The sequence below is a fragment of the Zeus faber genome (genome assembly GCF_960531495.2).
Source record: "Zeus faber genome assembly, chromosome: 15".
NCBI lineage: Eukaryota > Metazoa > Chordata > Actinopteri > Zeiformes > Zeidae > Zeus > Zeus faber.
In genome coordinates this window covers 4,249,958-4,269,808 of record NC_137194.1, presented here as the reverse complement: position 1 = coordinate 4,269,808, position 19,851 = coordinate 4,249,958, and the positions used below count along the sequence as shown (strand labels likewise).

General features: G+C 43.3%; 1 protein-coding gene across 2 annotated transcripts in view; it reads left to right on the top strand.

Annotated features, from left to right (window-relative positions):
- Positions 1 to 717: 717 nt before the first annotated feature.
- Positions 718 to 19,851, top strand: part of gnb1a (guanine nucleotide binding protein (G protein), beta polypeptide 1a) — a 33,235-nt gene continuing 14,101 nt past the window's right edge. For both annotated transcript variants that reach the window (XM_080015885.1, XM_080015884.1), the window contains exon 1: positions 718 to 1,300. The gene's annotated coding sequence lies outside the window, so the exon portion shown is untranslated. The remainder of the gene's footprint in view (positions 1,301 to 19,851) is intronic.

The following is a 19,851-nucleotide window of genomic DNA, read 5'->3' as shown; positions in this document are numbered from 1 at the left end:
ATTTATACAGTATATATAGCCACACACATATATATAAACTATACATTTTATATACAAAACTATAGTAAGAAGAGGGAGAAAATAAGGATTTTATATATATAAAACGTATAGTTTATATATATAATGTGTTTGTGTGTATATATATTTTTTTTTTTCCTTATTTTCTCCCTCTTCTTACTATAGTTTTGTGTATAACTGTTAAAGTTCTTTCTTCTCCAGCGCCGTTTTCTAAAAACGATACGAGGAATAAAACTGGAAACAAGCAAAAAAAAAAAAAAAAACATGAGTCAAAAATATTCAACCCTAAAAAGCATCGCAGGGGCCCCAAGACAGGGGTTCCGTTGCACGGGTCCCAATCGGGGGCACCGCCAGGGATGCGGGGCCCCACGACAAGATGTCACATTTGGGCCCGCTCTAATGTTCTGATGATTCTTTTAGGGCCCCTGTCAGTCAAAGGCCCTTCCAATGGTCCTCCCCTCTCCCCCGGTCCCATTCCAGCGGTCCCAATCCAGGGGCCCCATTTCAAGCCCCCCCCCCCAATCCAGGGGCCCCATTTCAAGCCCCCCCCCCCCATTACAGGGGCCCCATCTCAGAGTGGGCGGCGTGCGCCGTGACGTCACGCCGCCCTAAAACGTGGGGTTTCCCGGCGCTGAACGCAGGGTTTTTGTTTTTTTTTTCACCGCGCCCCTCTCCGCTGCTTGATGGCCGCAGGAAGCGTCTGAGAGCCCGGGCGAAGGAAGAGAGCGACGCGGGGGACGACGGTGGGAGAAAGACCCGAGAACGGGCCGTGGGGGTTTTTTTTTTTTGTTTTGTTTTGTTTTTAAGTTCAGGTCGGAAAGAGGGGGCTTCGCTCCGAATCCGGAAAGAATCAAATCCCGCTTCTTCTTCTTCTTCTCCTCCTCCTCCGCCTCCTCCTCCTCCTCCTCCTTCCATTAAACCCGCCCGGACGACGCCTTCGTTTATCGTCGCCGAAGAAGAAGAAGACGAAGAAGAAGAAGAGTTGGGAGCCGAAGGACGCCGCCTCGCCCTCGCCCTCGCCTCCACCGCCCTCCGTGCCCCGGCGCGTCCGCAGCCCCCCTCTCGGCGGATCGAAAAGTGGCTCCGGGGGAAGTGCCGCTCCTCGGTAGCGTCGCTAAGCTAAACCTGCGAGACAGCGAGCGAAGGGGGGAGAGAGAGAGCGAGAGGGAGAGAGAGAGCGAGAGAGAGAGAGCGAGCGAGAGGATAGTCCCCCCCCCGTCCCGTCGCTGCTGTTTTCCGGTCAATGTGATATAAACGACGGATACCCTTCGACTGAAAGCGGGTAAGGTGACATTAATGGTGATATTTCTGGGGGGAAAGGGGGAGAGGAGAGAGAAAAAAAAAACGACCGAACCGCGCCGTGGGGGTATGTGCGTTATCCGCCCGAGAGCTAGCTCGCGTTAGCATTTTTAGCTAGCGGGTCGATGCTGTCAAAGAGTGGGTGTGGGGGCGGGGTGGGGTGGGGGGGTGGTGTTGCTTTACTACCCGTTCGCTAGGTTCGTATTTAAAATGTGAACATTAATCCGAGCGCAGCGGGGCCCCGATCCCCGTTATTAAACCGTCTCCCCCGCGGGATGCCGGCCAACCGGGACCCCATAGCAGCCACTTAACTGCCGATGCTAGTTAATGACAGCTCCGTGTGAGTTGGCTCACACGCCCGGCTTCCTCCACCATTCTCTCCTTGTGATTTGTGTTTTATTTTATTGTAGCTTTTGTTGTAACGATAGTTTATTTTGTTGCATCAACGACGGCCACTGTGTCGTTACAAACTGGGCCCTTGAGGGGGGGAAAAAACTGGTTATAAACGGTTCAGCTCTTACAGATCGGCGCGAATCGCCCAGTTAAGTAGTTCGGTTCCCCGGTCAGTTTCACCCGCCCCGAGAACGTGTTTTACTTGACGTTTATTCGTCACCCCCCCCCCCCCCCCCCCCAAAAAAAAAAAGTGGTTGGTGCTGATGCATCCCCCTCCACCCTCCCGTGCAAACCTCCGTACGGTGAATGCGAAATGCAGATCTTTCGCTCCACACGTCGGTACTAGCATACTGCCACTGCCAGCGAAGGGAGTGTTTAAAAAAACAAAAAACAACATGGCCACTTCTTCGCCAGGGCCACCCCCGCTGTTCCGAAGCCACTACGTTGGAGTTAGGCAGCGGTTGTTGGAGATCTTGTGTGTGTGTGTGTGTGTGTGTGTGTGTGTCGGCGTGCGTGCTTAACGTGTTGATTTGAAAACGACACACACGTCACCTCTTGTTTGAGCAGCTCTGCTTTGACTAAACTACCAAAAAAAAAAATCCCGTGACTGCAGAGTACAGATTACCGCCTCGGTGTCACACCGTAGAGGGGTGTCATGGTCCTTTTTTTTTTTTTTTTTTTTTTTGGGCGATGCAGCACCCTCCCTCCCTCCCTCCCTGGCAGGGTAAAGGGAAAATGGCTAACCGCTTCCACACCGGCCTCTTGTTGTTCGCCGGCTCCGCGCTTGACGCCCGGTTCGAGGGCGGAAGCGACGCGGCGGCGGTTGTTGTTGTTGTTTGCGGCTTTGCCTTCCAACCGTCCGCGTTTAAACGGATCTCGCCGGCCCCGGTCTGGACTTCTGCCTGTAACGGCGCGAGGGCCTCCTTAACGGGATCTCCCCGATCTGTTTATCTCGAAACCGGCTTGTTTGCTAGGATACGCCCCCCCCCGGAGTCCGGCTCGGAACTCACCCACCGGCTAACAAGCTCAGCGGCCGAGCGCACACCGCCCCTTCCAGCGCTCCAAACGGCTCAAAGTCACAGGGGGCTGGTGGTGGGGTCATGGGAGCAGTTTGGTGCTGAATATCAGGCTAGAGGCGTGTTCGGATTCGGTAGCGGAGCACGATGCCGTCGCGGGGAGGCGAGGTTCGGGTCTCTTTCCCCCCCCCGAAAGAACCACCGGAGTGCCGCCGCGTTTGGCGTGTTAATGGCCGATATCTCGAGCCGCGTCAGAAGCTCGCCGCGTCTCTGAAAAGGGCCGTTTGTTGCTTCGCCGGTCCACAAAGATGGATTCATCGTGCCGGGGCCCCCCCCTCCGCGTCCCTCCGCCTCCTTGAATGAATGGGTTCCTGTATTCGGGCCCGAGCAGCTGCAACGAACAAGATGGCGTTCAAAGCCCTTTTCTTTTTTTCCTTTTTCTCTTTTCTTTTTTTTTTTTATCGTCTCCTTTTCTCAGCCCCGAGAGCAGACAGCTGCCGGCACGGGAAGGGTTAAGGGATCCACGGGCTTTTTAGGCGCCGATTAAAAAAAAAAAAACAACACGCCCGTTTGGTTTAAAAAAAAAAAAAAAATGAAGGGTTTCGATGTTGTTGTTTTTTGTTGTTTTTGTTTCGTTTTATTGCAGGCGGGATAGCACGAAAAAAAAACAACAACAAAACGAAAGCGACCCGCGCACCTCCGGCAGGGCAATAAGGTGGGGACGGGCCGGTGTAGCCCGAACCCACACTCAAAGCAAAATCACACCAACCAAAATCATTCCTGAACGTATTGAAGTTGTTTATATTTTTATTGATTGGCACATAACGTTTTCAGTCATTGTTGGACTAAAAAAAAATAATATCGCATCATGGGGTGACTGACTATCTACGTGTTATGGGATGGGGGATACACCCGGGTGTAACAGGTTTTCTCTCCTTATTTTGTTAAATTAAAATTGGAGAAAATATGCTATTTATGGAATATGCACACTCCCTTTTGGTGGGATGCCTCGTAGACTTGGACGTTTTATTAAGGGGCCGTGTCAAATGTCCCACTTGTTGGGGTCCTGCGGACTTCCCAATTCCTCTGGCTTTCTGAATGTGTCCGTTTGGTTTTCCACTTGGGATATTTCCTAGCGGGTGTAAATCTTTAACGGGGAAACTTTTAGAGCGATCCAGTTTCCTTCGATAAGCCTTGTCTTCAACTCATGAAATACCCGTGCAGCAAATTAAAGGATGGATCTGGTCCTGCAGTTAGTTTGCACTGCTGGAATCAAATGAGTCCGTTTTGCCATGCCGTAATCTCCCTTCCTCCAATCACAATTCATTATAATGTACAATCGGGCGTTCTATAAGGTCTGACAACCTCCTTGTGACTATTTGATGTAAGAAAACATTTTAATAGGCCCTGGTGGGGAGGACCCCAACAAGTCCTTTAAAACATCCATGGGCCCTAGTTCATGTTATCTTCATACAGCGCTGTTGCATCCTGTTACATTTGATGACCCTTGTTTTTAAACTGTAGAAGTGGGGGCCAAATTAATGTTGCCCTGTAACACCTTCCTCACTGATATCTGAGGAATCTTTAGCTTTTGCACTGATTTGTCATGCCTTTGTGACTAACCTGACCTGTGCCTCACACACCCCGCACAGTGCACTGCAGACATGCATTCTACTGAAATTGCCTTCAGTATTAGCTTTGGTAATATTTAGAAAGGTTCCAACCTCAACGCGATCAACCGAATGTGTGACCCCTCTGTGACCTCGCTGCCTGACGCATCGAAGGCATTTGGTTGTATACCAGCGTCCACTGCCTCCCCCGGTTAGGGCTGACATGGTTCACATGCACCTCAGGACGATATGAGGAGCGTATTTGAAAGGCTCTGGAATCCTTCCTGACAATAATGCGCATCTGAAGGACATTCGTCCATGAGTTGTTAACCAAAGCTTGTAAGTAGGATGAGTGTTGCCACCGGATGATTAGCATATGTTAGAGCCTGAATCATCTGACTTTGTGCTCTAGTAGGGATTTCAGTTTTTGTTTTAATACAGTTTCATCCTACTAATGTTTGGGTGTGTTTTTTTTTGTTTTTTTTTTGTCCCCCCCCCCCTTTCTCTCCCTCTGCAACCATGGGATAGGAACAGGATTAAATTCTTACAGTCTGTGGATTTGGGCCTTTGGGATTATGTGGCTTGGTCAGTGATAGTGCTGATTTTTTTTCTCCCCACATCTCCTATGATCCTGCTGTAAGCCATACGGAATTTCCTATTATGATGAAGGCCGCTGTCATAAGAGGTGTTGACCTTGTCCAAAGGCTGGGATATATCCCGTTTTAACACCCCCCCCCCCCCCCCCCAGCCAACCCCCTAAAACTGTAATCAGTGCCACTTGTGAAAATGATGGCGGGGGAATATACACAATTGGCAGCATTGTCATCCCACAGTGGGTGGAGTATTTCTGCACTGTGCACACGTTTCCTGTCAGACGCCTTTCTCCTGCTGTGCCCCCACCCCCCGGTTCCTCATTCCATCGTTTCAGTATAAGAGTCTGAAACACACATCTGCTAATAGGCCCTGGCCCCCACTGGCTGGTGCATTTCTGAAACGACAGTTATTTTGCCCACAGTATGTGGATATTGAGCTGGGTTATTAGTTCCCTTAACCTAAATGGACCATTAGCAGCAGGCCTCTGAGATATATGGTTTCCATTAGTTTGGACCTGCACATGAAGATGTAGTACACTGTCGTCTTCAAATTCAAATATGTTTGTTTTTACTAACAGGCTTGCGGATGAAGATTTTGCATTGGCGAAAGAATAATGGATTTTTTTTTTTTTTTTTTTTTTTCGCTTCCTCGAAGGGTGTTGCAGTTACGTTTGGGTGGCATGGCTAAGTTGATATGGTACATCTCTGTGACCATAAAGTTGTCGCAAAATATGTTTTGTCACAGTCCTCTACGTGTGCTGTTTAGGACCCCAATCTACGTGTGCTGTTTAGGACCCCAAAGGATCTACTGGACCCATTGAGCTCTTTCACCCGTTTGCGGTGTATTGATGGTGGATAGGTCGTATTCACTGTTGCTGTTTTTCATCTACAGCCCCATGTTCTAAACCACTGCACCCTCAACATCTCTCTAGTCTGGTGCCCAAAATGGGGTGCATGAGCACCCATCCTTATACTGTGTCTGTGATAAAGGAGGGGGAGCGTCTCCGCCTCCGAAGGACTGGTGCACATGGATACTCCACGCTGCTTCTGTAGTGTTTGTTTGAGTATTTTTAACGGCTCAAAATACTTTTTTTTCCAGAGTTTTACAGTTTTCTGTTATTTATTTAAGTTGCTGTCTCTTCTACTGTTTTGTTCTCAATCACACTTGAACAATGACTCGCCCCTTTACCGGTGCATGCCAGGGGAAAAAAAAAAAAAGAAAAAGAACAACCTTTCTCCTGGCAATGGGAAAGCCATCAATCGCCTAAAATTAGCGGGTTTACCTGGTTAAAAAAAAACATGGGTAAACCCGCTAATTTTGGTGTAAAAGTTATTCTTATCTTTTTGTGATTGTGAGTATTACTGAGAGGAATATGAACATTTTCAGGCATACAAAACAAAAGGGACAAGTAGTTGGAAATTGGAAGTAGCGTAAACAACAACAATAATATTAATTGAATCATTAAATCTGCTGAAATAAAGTTATTTTTAAATTTGAGCAATTTGCCTTTTCTTAAACAATTTGTGCTCACAGCTAGGAATAAAACCCTGTATAAGTAACTTCCCTAGCGGGTCGTTGCTTGTAAGTATCTGCCCTTCTGTGGAGGTACAGGTTGGCTAGTAGGCTGGGTAGTCCCAAGTTGTCATGTAACTAGACACTCTTCATCCCCCCTCCCCAATGCAGGGTCCTTCATCAGACCAGGTGTGTTCATAATGCGGGTGGCTTCCATTTTATTACACATTTATTATTTGACCCATAGCTGTCGCAATTATTACATATTCGCCTGATCGTTATTATATGAGCAGGTCACAATCCTTTTTCTTAGAGTTGTCATGTTTCCATCCAAATTTAAGGGGAATCTTGAGCCAATGTTGTAAATGTTCAAACTAAAAATAATCTAAATTAGGTTTCCCTACAAATGTTCCAGCGTTCAATGTCAACAGACAGCTCCTCTGCAGTAGGGTGACATTATACGCTCTCACTATGGTGGTGGATGAAGGGGGGAAAAAATGAAATTGTTAATCTCAATTATTTGTATGACAATTGTGAACTGAAGTTTCACAATTCATTGTTATTGTTCGTTGTGATCTCCAAGACACTGTATTCGAAAGCGGCTCAGCGCTTTGTTGGAAGTTCCAGTCAGCGTTGTCCTTGTGTCTCGGGGATTTGGCACCGCTGTCCAGCAAAGTTTATTTCTCCTAGTTTCTAGTTTAATACTCGGGGCCCTTTGTTTGACTTTAGCCGTTGTTCTGTATCCGTGGCTTGTCATCGCTGGCCGCTGGGATGAGGGCGACTGTTTTGAATAGTCAAAGTGAGTGGCGACAGACCCGCTAAGTGACCTGCACGCAGCTGGGTGTCAGCGCCATGCCAGCGCACCGTGCTCTCTGAAGCCCTTTGTGAGCCGCGGTGGTGGAACCTCTGCTTTGAATAGAGGTAGTCTTGCCCTCTGTTTACATTCTGGTCCTTAGATTTGACTGCCGCCGGGAAAATGTGACCAAACCTGAATCCCGAGATGACAGGAAAGGTTGTCAGAGTTGCTTTTCAATACCCCCCCCCCTTCCTTCCTTTCTAAAGCAAGAAGTGCCAGAGTCACTTGTGTAAAACAAGAACGCGCAGTCTGTCATGTGACTTTTCACACACACACTTGTTCCTCTCTTTTTGGAAGCTGAAAGAGAGGGAGAACTTGGAGGAGGGGTAGATTTATTAATTATTAATGTAATCAAAGGAGTTTATTTTGTGCTTTTAAAATAGAGTCATGCTTTTGGCTTTGGGCGAGCCTGACTTTTTTTTTTTTTTTTTTTTTTTTTATCGAACACATTCATATCTGTATGAAAAAGCTGGTTGTACATATTTCGGGAGCACAAAGCCCGCTTTTGTTAACGTATGCGATTGAGGAAGTGTTCTCCGATTTTATTCCATTCAGGCGTCAAGGTGTCATGGATGCAAACCAGAACCCTCTAAGAAAAATCCCTCTTAATGAATCCTTAATTTAAAAAACAAAAGAAGAAACAAAAACCCAACCCTCTGAAAGAGACGATAGTAAATACGTTTTCATAAAACTTTTCCTACCTTGACATGATGTGAGCAAAGCAAATGTTGCCCAAGCGAAAATGGTGCAAATCACTATTCTTGCCTCGACTTGCAATTGTCAATGTGTTCAAACACATTAACCCCCATCAAAGTTAACTTGTTGAGCCCTTGTTAGCGGAGTTGTCAACAACTTGCATCAGCCTTTCAGAGAGTACAGATAGTTCTTCTTGTTTTAGTATTCCCTTGAAAAAGAGCCGACATGAAAAACACCACAATTAAAACAAAGACTGAACGGGATTTTAAACGGTAGGGCGGAGTACTATGATGATATGTCAGCACATCCTGTATATCATGATACAAAAAGTCAAATTACATTACTATTCTGACAGTAAGGAAGCTTGATATCACTGAATTAATGATATTGGAAAATATCTGATTTAAAAATGTTAATCTAACCATCAGGATCAGTTCATAAACAGTTTTGGGAAAAATAATAGTCATATGGTATGTGGCCATAATTTGGCTTTTATGCTCACCGAAAATGTGATTACTGAGCATGTACTGCTTCGTCTGTCAATTTAGATGTTGCCATGTGGTTGCTGGTAATTGTTTTAAAAAGTGATCGCCGGAATCTAAGATTGGATCTCAAACTATTTGCCTCCTATCCCACCACTGTGAAAGTTAAGTCGGGAAAGAAATATCAGCTGTGATGCCGTGCTATTTTTAACTTCCTAATGTCAGTAACACCCAAAGGTCTAGCATTGTTCAGAACCTCAACATGCTGGACGACTGGAATGGAGCAAGATGAGTTGGTTAACAAGTTATGACTTGTTATTTATTGTTGGTTATAAATAACATTTAAACATTTATACAACATTATAATTAGTAAACTCCATTCAATTTGATTCCAGACAAGGGGAACCGCATCATAAGGCCTGTGTGATGATAATAACTAATGAGTTCAATCTCACCTCTTTTTGCCTTGTCATTGCATCGCCATGAATTAAAGACTTATGATACAATATGTTTAGTCTCAGCAAACTTACCACAAGATGGGGTCCTATTGAGATGGGCTTACAACTAGTGCTGTCTGACGATATGGCAAGATATCACCACAATACATTTTTGTGTGACTGATGCCAATATTTATCACAATTTATAGTTTGATAATGCTGCATTAGCGTTTTTACGATTATCCTGATAATGACTGGAGCCCGAAGAAATAAGAGTCTTCATTAATGGTTGAAACTACAGTTATTTTATTGTGGTAAAAACAGAACACCTAAACAGAACATTAACATTTCTCCGTTCGAAAAAAAACAACCTGTTACCGTTATTTATGTTCTAGACGGCTGGCATTGCCCCGTCAACTATTCTCCTATAGATGTTTGCTGAGTTACCTACCTTGTTTAAGCTCATAGCACGCTGCTGCCCTTATCGTTCTGTCACGTATCTCCTCAAAATGAATTAATGTTCGCCTTTACATGCCTATTTCCTGTCTTATAATCAGATAATACAGTGTTTGTAATTTGATTTGATGGAATCCCCACTCCCAGCAGATCTAACGTAAATAATGCTTGAGCTACAGTATGTGAAGGATTTACAAATAATTCCAATGTTATAACCGCTCCTTCTGCGGCTGTTAATAAAAGATTCCCGTTTTCGAGACTTGGAGGCGCACTCCACTGTTGGATTTTACTCTTCTCCATGTTCAAGGAAAGAAAGAGGGGGAAAAATAAAACACATTTCTTCTACGTTGTGGTTCCCTAAGTGTGACACTGCCCCTGAGTGGACACGCATCGTTATACACAACATCCCTACAAGTATAAAAGCAAACGACCCCGGTGTGCGTTCACTTACGTGCAGATGGAGAAGCATAATCCAGCCTTCAATCGTATCAATATTTTCTCACACCCTTAGTACAAGGACAGCAATGGAGCCCAAAAAAAAAAATCATATTATGGTGATGGTCAAAACATTATGAGTCACTTTGCTTTTAGCAGCTCTCTATGGTCTGTGTTTGAATTGCCACAATCGTTTTAGTTTTTGGGACCACTTCCTCTGCGAAAGGCCATGCCTGGTATTTCTACCCGCATAGCACTCTCCTTACTAAGTGCTCATGCCATCATGGAATTTTTTTACTAATCAATTAAATCCGACTGTCGCCCCGCTGATGTTATGTCTGCTACCGTCAGACATCGCCCCAAAATAACTGCCACAAGCAGTAGGAACCCTATCAGATGTACTCTTTATTATTTGAAGGGAGTCTCTGCTTGAATTCTAAACTTGAATTGTTTTCGCCTGTGTGTTCTTGGAGCGGGGCAAGTTGCCCCTCTACTACGTTGTGTTTGGGGTCAATACCTTTATAATATTGATCATAATATAAAGTTTATTTAACAAAGAATCCTCTGATCGAGTTAAAATGTGTGTGTTATTGTCATCGTCGGCCAGGGTCCAAGGATTTCTTTAGTGGCGCGGTACACGGTCACAGGACTGTCTCTCGGGATTTCCAAATTCAGGGTTAGTGGCGATGGAGTCGTGATGTGAAAAAGATGAGGTTCAGGTGAGTGTTAGAGGCTGAACGTAAAGCGTAAACTTTGACCCGCGGTCATTCTTATGGTGCTGTGAGTGGATGGATCCTCTGCTAGATTGCATTGATCTGGTGCGTCTGTAAATGGTAAGTCGCAGTTGCTAAAGTTTACCGGCCTGTTAGTTTGATGCTCAAATGCTGAAAAAGATTTTTGGAGTCCAGCCTGATAAACGTCCCTGAGATGATCCAAACATTGTATGTTTAACAAATATGCATGAGGATTACATATGTGCAGTGTGCCGGCCAAACTTTACCTCCCAATCATAGCCAATAGAATTACAGATTATCACCATAATGCACCACATCAATTTCAGTAGTTGGAATCTAAGATAATTTGAGGTGAAAGTAGGCATAATGTTTTTTGTTGGGTTTGTAATTGCATAATGCACAAATTATAGCACTAAAAGATTCTTCCTGCTGCAGAACTCGATTATAACCTACAATATTGTACCATTTTCACGATTTGATAATTGACATTCACATAATGGCCCACCCCAGGAAGCAGCCAGAAGACAAAAAAAATTAAATTAAAATGTACAGAATGGCACAAAAAGACAAAGTAGACCTCAACAGATTATTTCAGGGGTATAAACTTTATCGGATCAGTGCTAAACACTGCAAGTCCGGCCATGTTCAAGCTTCAAAGCATGTTTTCTCAATGTTTATTTGACCACATTTAACGTCACTCTAACATCATCATTCAGCCTGTTATTAGATTACGATTTTTGCTAAATTGCACCAGTCATTATCATACTAGATATCACGGGGATTGTGTGGCCAGAGCAAGTATGAAATGTGTACTATGTTTGAAATAGACAGTATGGAATAAATTAATTTCTGAGGACAAAAAGTATAAAAAATGTATATACAAACTATTCAGAGGTATTTATAGAACTTCATACTATTTTGTAAATCCTTGGGTTGCCTAAGCATATTAATAGTAGTAATGGCTCTTTTTAGCCTTTTAGGTGGTGCACTTTGTTGAGCAGGAAATGCTATGAATTCCAGTGCACATGTAGCCTGTGGATCTGAGCCTGTTCGCGTTGAAAGTCTTTTGTGTCAATGTTTTCTTCCAATATCCATTTTCTCTGTCCAAGCTTTCCTCCTCCATCAACCCTGAGGTTCCTTCCCCGGCAGTTTATAATGGATCTGATGTGATGTCACATGGACTGAAAGCGTACGTCTGGTGTAGAATGTGCTGGCTTTTTTTTCCCCCCTTCCCCTTTCAGGCACATGCTGCTCCATCTGTTGTGCCTGCGTTTTTATTGTGTTATACAGTTGGATGAAAAGGGTCGCCATGAATGGCTGTTTGAGTAAATGCATGTGCAAAAGTTGACTTGCCAGGGTTTGATGTCGGCAGAACCTCTGAGCTACATTTAGTGTGTTCACTGAAAAAGTACAGACACGACCACGGGAGAACATGAAGTGCACTCATCCACATTGCGCCTGCTCGGCTTTTGTCCTCCCCTTTAGGGCTTTATGTCGATAGGAAGCTCCAACGTAGCCTCAAGTCATTGCATTGTGTAGTAATGGAAACTGTGACCCCGCTAGACCAATTAAGAAGCTGCAAATTCAAGCAGAAAAACCTTTCGCCTTCTGTACAGTTGCATGAAGATTCCATTTATAGGTTTATTTATTTTTTTCCTCAAGCACTTAAGGAAATTAAAGCACGTGCATAAATATTATTTTGCGTGCCATGACGTTTCTTTAAGGGGAATCCAAATAATATGCATGAGTGGGATGTAAGCAATTTCTTAACTGGGGCACTTGTTCCCAGTTAACAAAACTTAAGTTGACAAAAAAATGTAAACAAAAAAAGAAGTAGACGAGAAGGAGAGAGCGTGCGGGCGAGGGAATCCTTGTCAGTCGTCTTTGAGATTGACAGCTTTTACGCGTCCCAGGGGCCCTCGTGCCTTGTAAAGCCGCCTGTGGGAAGAAGTATCGGTGCATGTGGAGTACATACTATCGCTGGGAATACTTTTACTGAAACGTGTCAAGATGGATCTTCCAAATGTTGTTTATTTCACTGATAGGTGTTTCCTTGGGTATTCCTATCAATGTGTTGCGTTTGCTGTGATGTTACTGCGCGATATTCGCGTGAGACGGGACGGAGCCCTCTCCTCTCATAAAAAACAATAAAATTCAGCTTGTTCTGCACTGCTAGGTGCATATAGGGGAAACACTGGAAGTCATTATTTCTGGGAATAAGTTACCGCTGTCTTCCAAGTTGTTGTCCACCCTCAAAAAATTGTCTATTATGCAGCAGCAAGATATCTTACTAAGATTTTTTGGAAATGGTGGCTTTCTATTCTAACCGCCGACTCGTGGTCTTTCAGTGTGAGGGGGGAAGTCTATAATGTTGGTCAGAATTCTGTTCACTTATGCATACTCATTTGTAGCCCCAGGACCATGCTCCACTTTCAGCTGAGCGAAATGGGCTATGGGGCCTTGGGCGATTCATTTCCAGTCAAGCCATTCTCCTGAACTCCCTTAAGCATTTGAAATCTACCTACTCCGCAGACAATTAGCCGGTGATTAAGTCTGCGGATTCCAATTAGGAGTCCAGCCCCTCTCGGTGGAAAGCGGCGTTCAGTTTGCTTAGAACTGTCGTTGAGCACATATGTTGCGCCGCAGCTTTGAGCGAGACTCTTTCTCAAAGCGCGTTTCGGGCCGAAACAAGCCGGAATCAATCGAAGCAGAATCCACATTTGACCCTCTGAGCTAATCACACCACCGGGTGTTTAATCACCAAACTAGGTGAATCTGCCTGTTCGGTAGGTCAAGGCAGAGGTGCAGATGGTGTCGGGGTGTGTGCACATATGCCCTGCCCATGGGGGGTGGGGGGGTGTTTATCACACTTTTAACCAGATGTCTATGGAGAGCAGCCAGTGGTCTCTTCCACGCGTGCGATGAGTGTCTGGCCTTCTGCATTTGTATTCCCTGTATGGAGAAGGAGGCTCTTCCACCAGCTCCACCAGTTCGCTCTCTGCTTCCGTCTGTGTCTACGTGAGACGTGGAGGCGGGCGCCGCTTCACCTCTCTCCTTGCATCGTCGGCCTCCTTGTCCCGGTTCTCTTTGTGTGACCTGGTTGTGTTTCAGCTGTGTTCACCATGCATCACTTCCCCACAGCACTTAGAGCCCAGTACACACACACACACACACACACACACACACACACACACACACACACACACACACACACACACACACACACACAGAAATGGCCCAATTGTTCCTATATTCCTGTATTGATGGACCAGACCTCTGGACAATCGTGCACATGCCCCCAGGTGTGTCTGTGTGCACGGCACATACATGAGCATTTTATATGTAGGTTAGGTGGTTTCATAAGTTGGATTCTCCGCCCTGCGCCCACGTACAGTCTCCCCAAGCATGTGCAGTCATTGAGTTGAGTTTTATACGCAGCGTGAGCAGCAGTATTTTGGTTTGAATTTGTATATTTATTTGTCAAATGCGTGCTCAAGCGCTCTTTGTATGAACTACATGGACGCACTGAGAAGTCCACCATGAGATTTTGGCACATTCCTAAAAGATGACCATTTAGAGTTGTTGTAGATGAACATGTATACATACATATTTGTACTGCATTTGTAGAATAGGGTCGAAATCCCAACTTCAAATAGTTGTTTAGAAATGTTCCCAAATGTTGGCTTAATGTCGTTCTCATGTATTTTAAGAGAACAACTTCCTTACCCAACACAAATCTGTCGTCACTTTGATCCTTTAGCTTAAGAGAATGTTGTCCAGCCCCAACATCAATTCTGTAGTTGAGTAAATCGAAGTGTTTATATGAGGCCGTCTAGATACTTTTAAATTTGGCAATACCGCCTTTAATGGTGTGTGTGTGTGTGTGTGTGTGTGTGTGTGTGTGTGTGTGTGTGTGTGTGTGTGTGTGTGTGTGTGTGTGTGTGTGTGTGTGTGTGTGTGTGTGTGTGTGTGTGTGTGTGTGTGTGTGTGTGCTGTTGCCGTGCTGCCACGCCCCGGGCCGTGCACTAAGCCAGCATTCGGGGCTAAAACCAGGCACATCATATGTCTTTCAGGCTCTGACGGAGCTTTTCAAAAACAGTCCATGTATGTAGATGTTGCTTTTCCCCCCAACAACAAAGAAAGCCAAGGTATGTAAGTGGAACGCTTGTGATAAGTCTGTGTTGGGTTCAGAGTTTGGATCAGTAAGGAGTAGGGATCAGGCTGATGTTGTAATTAATCGTATCTCTGAATGATCGTCGTATATTATTTCCTGTATTCAAATAAACCCTAGTGAGCACATCACATTTTGATGTTTGATCAATTCAGAAACCTCCCGCTGTAGGCTGTATCATTAGCATGATATTTGGGGGGGCGACAGGCATTATTTGCAATATTTTTGTTTCTGCGATATATATTGTGATATAAAAAATACAGGGGTTTTCACCAAATGACTTGCTCTATTTGGGAAGAATGAATCATTCTAGATGGACTTGGGTGATTTTGTAGGGGATATGCATCTGCATAGAAAATGAAAATAATATCTTTTATTCTTGGAGCATTTAGACTATAATCAGTCAGCTGTGACAGGAAGGTTTCTTTTTCCCCTTCATCTATAAAAAATAAATATTACTCAGGAATGATCAACAAAAACAACTACAAACTGAAACTATTTAAATAAATTATGGAGAAAAAAATAGTTTCAAAGAACATTACAATGTGGTGAAACTGAGCCAAACTTTTGCGCGTTCAGGATGTAAACAGAAGTGTGTGCGCACCCCGGTCCCGGTTCTATCTTTGCTCTACGTCACAAATCAGCGGCAGAACCGATTTACGGCATTGTTGGATTATCAATGTTTTACGGCAATGTTGGACAACATTTCAATAACGTAAGTTGAAGGGCTCAGGAGCGCGACCGAAATATGCAAATGTTAGGAAACTATTTAAATATAGCAGAATGGAAATGCACACGTCCCCATCGAATCCACAGGTTGTTGGCAATTTGGAACTTGGTCTAACTTGGAACAGTTGTCCATAATACAAGAGTCGGCCCAAAGTCCAGACAAGCACAACGTTTGTTTAATAAAATGAAGTCTCATCCAAAGCCAAAACAACTCAAGACACTTACAGGGTGGAGATCTGGCTAAATACACTTGAGCAGTAGCAGCACCGGGCCAGCCGCCCCATTGCTTGTGACCCTATTATTTTAAATATTCAACATTTCAGTGTTTATTGTGTCGCAATTACTTCCACAAAGTCGGCAGCGTTAAATTAATTCATTCATTAATTTAATTCCACCTGGTATTTATTCTCCAAAATCCTTGAGGACATGCCCTCATTTACAGTGATGAAGTTTGACTCTGTTCTTGCGACTTCAGAATCATATTTGAGTTGAAAGTGATCTAATATGCATTTGTCATTGTGGATTGTGCTGCGATGACCAAGTCAAGTTTGTGTTGCTGCTGCTCCCTTTACTGTTTTTACAGCTGGTTGAAGATTACCAACTTATTTGCAAAGATTTTATTTATTTTTTCTTCATCAGGACAATATCAGCTGAGGCCTATTAGCTTGGCCTGTTAGTCAAGAAAGAAGATTGAAGAGGTTTATTTGTCACATACATACGTATACATACTGTCATACATATATGCAGTGAAATGTCTCTGCAACGCACCCGGAGATTATGCCCAATAGTTAGTAACCTGAACATAAAAACAAACCTAATTCCTACCTAGCAACTAACTGATTCCTAAAACGTAATGTAGTTAGTGAATAGAATAATATAAATAAAATAAGACTCCAAAAAAAGATAATACAGAGTGGGGGTACAAAATAGAAGTGAAGTAAATAGAGTTATGTATATAGGATAGGCTATTTGTATATACAGATATGTGCAGTAAAGTGCATGTAAGTATGGAGATATACAGTACAGTGTACAACAGTACGTTACAGCAATACAGTAAGACCGAACAGGACAGCAAAACAGCGCAGTATGCAGTAACCAAGTGCAGTGATACAGTATGCAGTAACCCAAAACAGTGATGCAGTACAGTATGCAGTAACCCAGTGCAGTGATACAGTATGCAGTAACCCAAAACAGTGATGCAGTACAGTATGCAGTATCCCAGTAAAGTGATACGTTATGCAGTGACACAGAACAGTTATACAGCCCCATCTTCAGTAATGTAATGAGATATATATATATATATATATATATATATATATATATATATATATATATATATATATATATATATATATATATATATAAAATTTCTACAAAGACAATCTCAGTAACACTGTACCACCAAAAACTAGCGGGGCCTCATCTGAGCAAGCGTGACCTAATTTGGGCCAGAGTGTCAGCCTGCAGCAGACAACCACACAGTCTGTATTGTTCCTGATTCAGAACAGGGCATTGGTAGTGAACCGCCCGTGCAACGCACCACTATGGGGGGTGGAGGGGTGATATTTTTTTACACCCTAATTCCTAGAGCTGGGTATTGTTTAAAAAATGACGACACCAATCACAATACCTGTACCCTTAAAGTGATTGCAGTAACAGAGTATTCATTCAGTACCTTTTTATTCTACTATACCCATGAATGAAAGCATTCAGTTGTGTAAAATGCCACCAACCCTCCCCATCCAAATGATTTTAATACTAATACATTTCGAAAGTATTCAAATTATTGAAATATTTATAATAAAAAATAAACTGTACAATGAAGTATTTGGGCAGTGTCATTTTAAACAAACAGCCAGTACAGGAGGAATGATGACAACGAGGAAAACCTCTTTCACTGTTCGTACGGACGCCTGACTGTTGTTTTAAGAGGCTTGTGAACCATCCTTAAACAAACGGTTGGAGCTGCTGCTGCGGTGGAGAGCCAATCACACGTTGCATTAAATCCAAGACTGCTTGTGGTGATTGGCTGGCTTGTAGCTGCTGCGGTGGAGAGCCAATCACATGTCAAATTAAATTGGAAAACCCTTGCGATGATTGTCTGTGAGCAAAACCATAGAAAGTATTTTTTTTTTCTAGATCTGGGAACTGAAAGGATTGAATGCAGGTATTGTTTGACTGGTTTCTATACTATTTGGTATTGGGTTATTTAAATTAGGGCTGAATGTTTTGGAAAAATAATCAAATTGCAATTTTTTTTTAAATGTATTTATTAAAAAAAAAAAAAATTTACCAATCACAATTGGGTCCATTGGGATTTAGAATGCGATTTATTATTATTTATTTTCTTCTGAATTATTCACTAAACACAAGCAATAAATCACTCTGTAGTATGACCAACACAACATTGGATACGGTCAACATATAAACTGCTCTTTCCTGTTGGCCACGCCTACATTTATGATAATGATTTTTGAATTGATATGAATAACATATCTTTATTTAACTATTGAATTCTAAAGAAAGAAAACCCTTCAATCACAGCAGGATATTGACCGATCGATTTCACTTCGAGTCTTGTAATTGTTCGGATCTGAAAATGAACATTGGAAAAATATGCAGCGTTTCAGCAGAAATATATAATTTTTTATAAAAAGGTTGCACGCATACATCCACTTGTGCTCAAGGACAGCTTTATGCTCATTGAATTAAAAAAAAAAGGTAAGAAAATAAGACAAACAGGCGCACCGTTGTGGAGGGGGCTCCGCCCGGACCCCGCAGGTGTTCCAGGCCCCACCAGCACCTCCACACCCTCTGCGATTTAAAAAATTTAGTTCTATTAAATTGCAACGTCCTGTTGAATTAGATGAATCGTTAAGCCCTAATTTTAATTGATACCTTAAAAGGCATTGAGTACCAATATCCAGCCCTACGGATTCCCTTCAACTGGGTCTAATTCAAGGAAGGATGTAAAGAATGAACATGGGTAGATTTGAACCCACCAAAAAGTTGCAATGAATTCCATTTTTTTTTTTTTTTTGTTTATTTCTTTTTAACCTATGCTGTCAGCAGGCTGGCCATACAACATGTATTCCATGGATTGATAAATTGTTAACAGGTTTGAACTTGGGAGAATTGTATTTGTGTGATTTAAAGTTTATTTAAAGTGAGATCCATTTTCCTATTTTTTTTCATTTTCTTTCTCATCTGGCGCCTTACAAATTTGTCTGTGGCCTCTGCTTAAAAAATGTTCTGTTTGAGGGGGGGGAAACTTCTGTAAACTGGGCTGGGTCGCAGATGAGAGCCGAGCCAGCACCGGTCACTGCCGGGGTCGGGGGGGGGGGGATGGAACCTTCTGAGGAACATAAATGATTTGCAGGCGATGCAATGCCGCCGTGTCTGTGTGTTTTTTTTGACGAGAGCGGGGAGGGAAACACCCCTGAACAGGAAGCTGCTGTTGTGAGAGAGTGTGTGCTGCGCTTCCTAAGGCGGAGGCTCTGTGCTGTTGACACCAACAGTCAGAAACCAACACGGCAGCTGAGGCAGCCTGTGGCCGATGTATTTTTGCGCATTGAAACAGACAAAGATCAAAATCCCATGGATTTTTGAGTTGCGGCAAAAGAAAGAAACTCAAGCCAGATGTCTCCACGGAGGACGAGCTTGTGCTGTTTACTACGGCGTGGAGGGGACGTGCTGAACCTGTGTTGGGTCCAGGGGAGGGGCCTAAATTATTAAGGCCACCCTCATAGCACACCTCTCCATACAGCGCCTCATAGGTAATGCATGGCCTTGTTGTGTGCTGCTGCGTTTTTCTGTATTTACACAAGCCCATAATCCAACATTGGTCTTTGATATATATTTAAAAGCCACTACAAACTCCTGCCGTCACTCTTTGTGTATTTGTTTGTGCGTATGCATTAGAAGAGCCCTCTTCTTTCGCGGTTCCCAGATGGAGTAGAATCTCACGATTTGATTCAATTTCAAAACAAAGAGTCACAATTCCATCCAGTCCGATATTGAAGAAATGCTTTACGATACGATTTTATATCAATATATTGACATTTTACCTGCAGTGAGTGTCGCTGCCAACTTTTCAGTCCCATCAGTTGTACGTTGCAAACACCTTCAGTCTGATACAGAAATGTATTGTTGGATTTAGAATTGAACGGTTGTATTTTAAGTGGAAAACGTTTCCATAACTTCCAACGTATCTATTGCAATTCAGAAATTGAAAAAGAACATTTGAAATGAATTGTATCTGAATATCTTTTAATAAAAGGCTTTTTATTTTTAAGATAACATATATATAGTTCTCTCGAGGATAGGAATGATCTGAATGGGTCTAGGTTTGTCCGTTTTAAGGTGGATACTTTAATTATTAAAAAAATAATTTGTTTGCATATTGCATAGTTT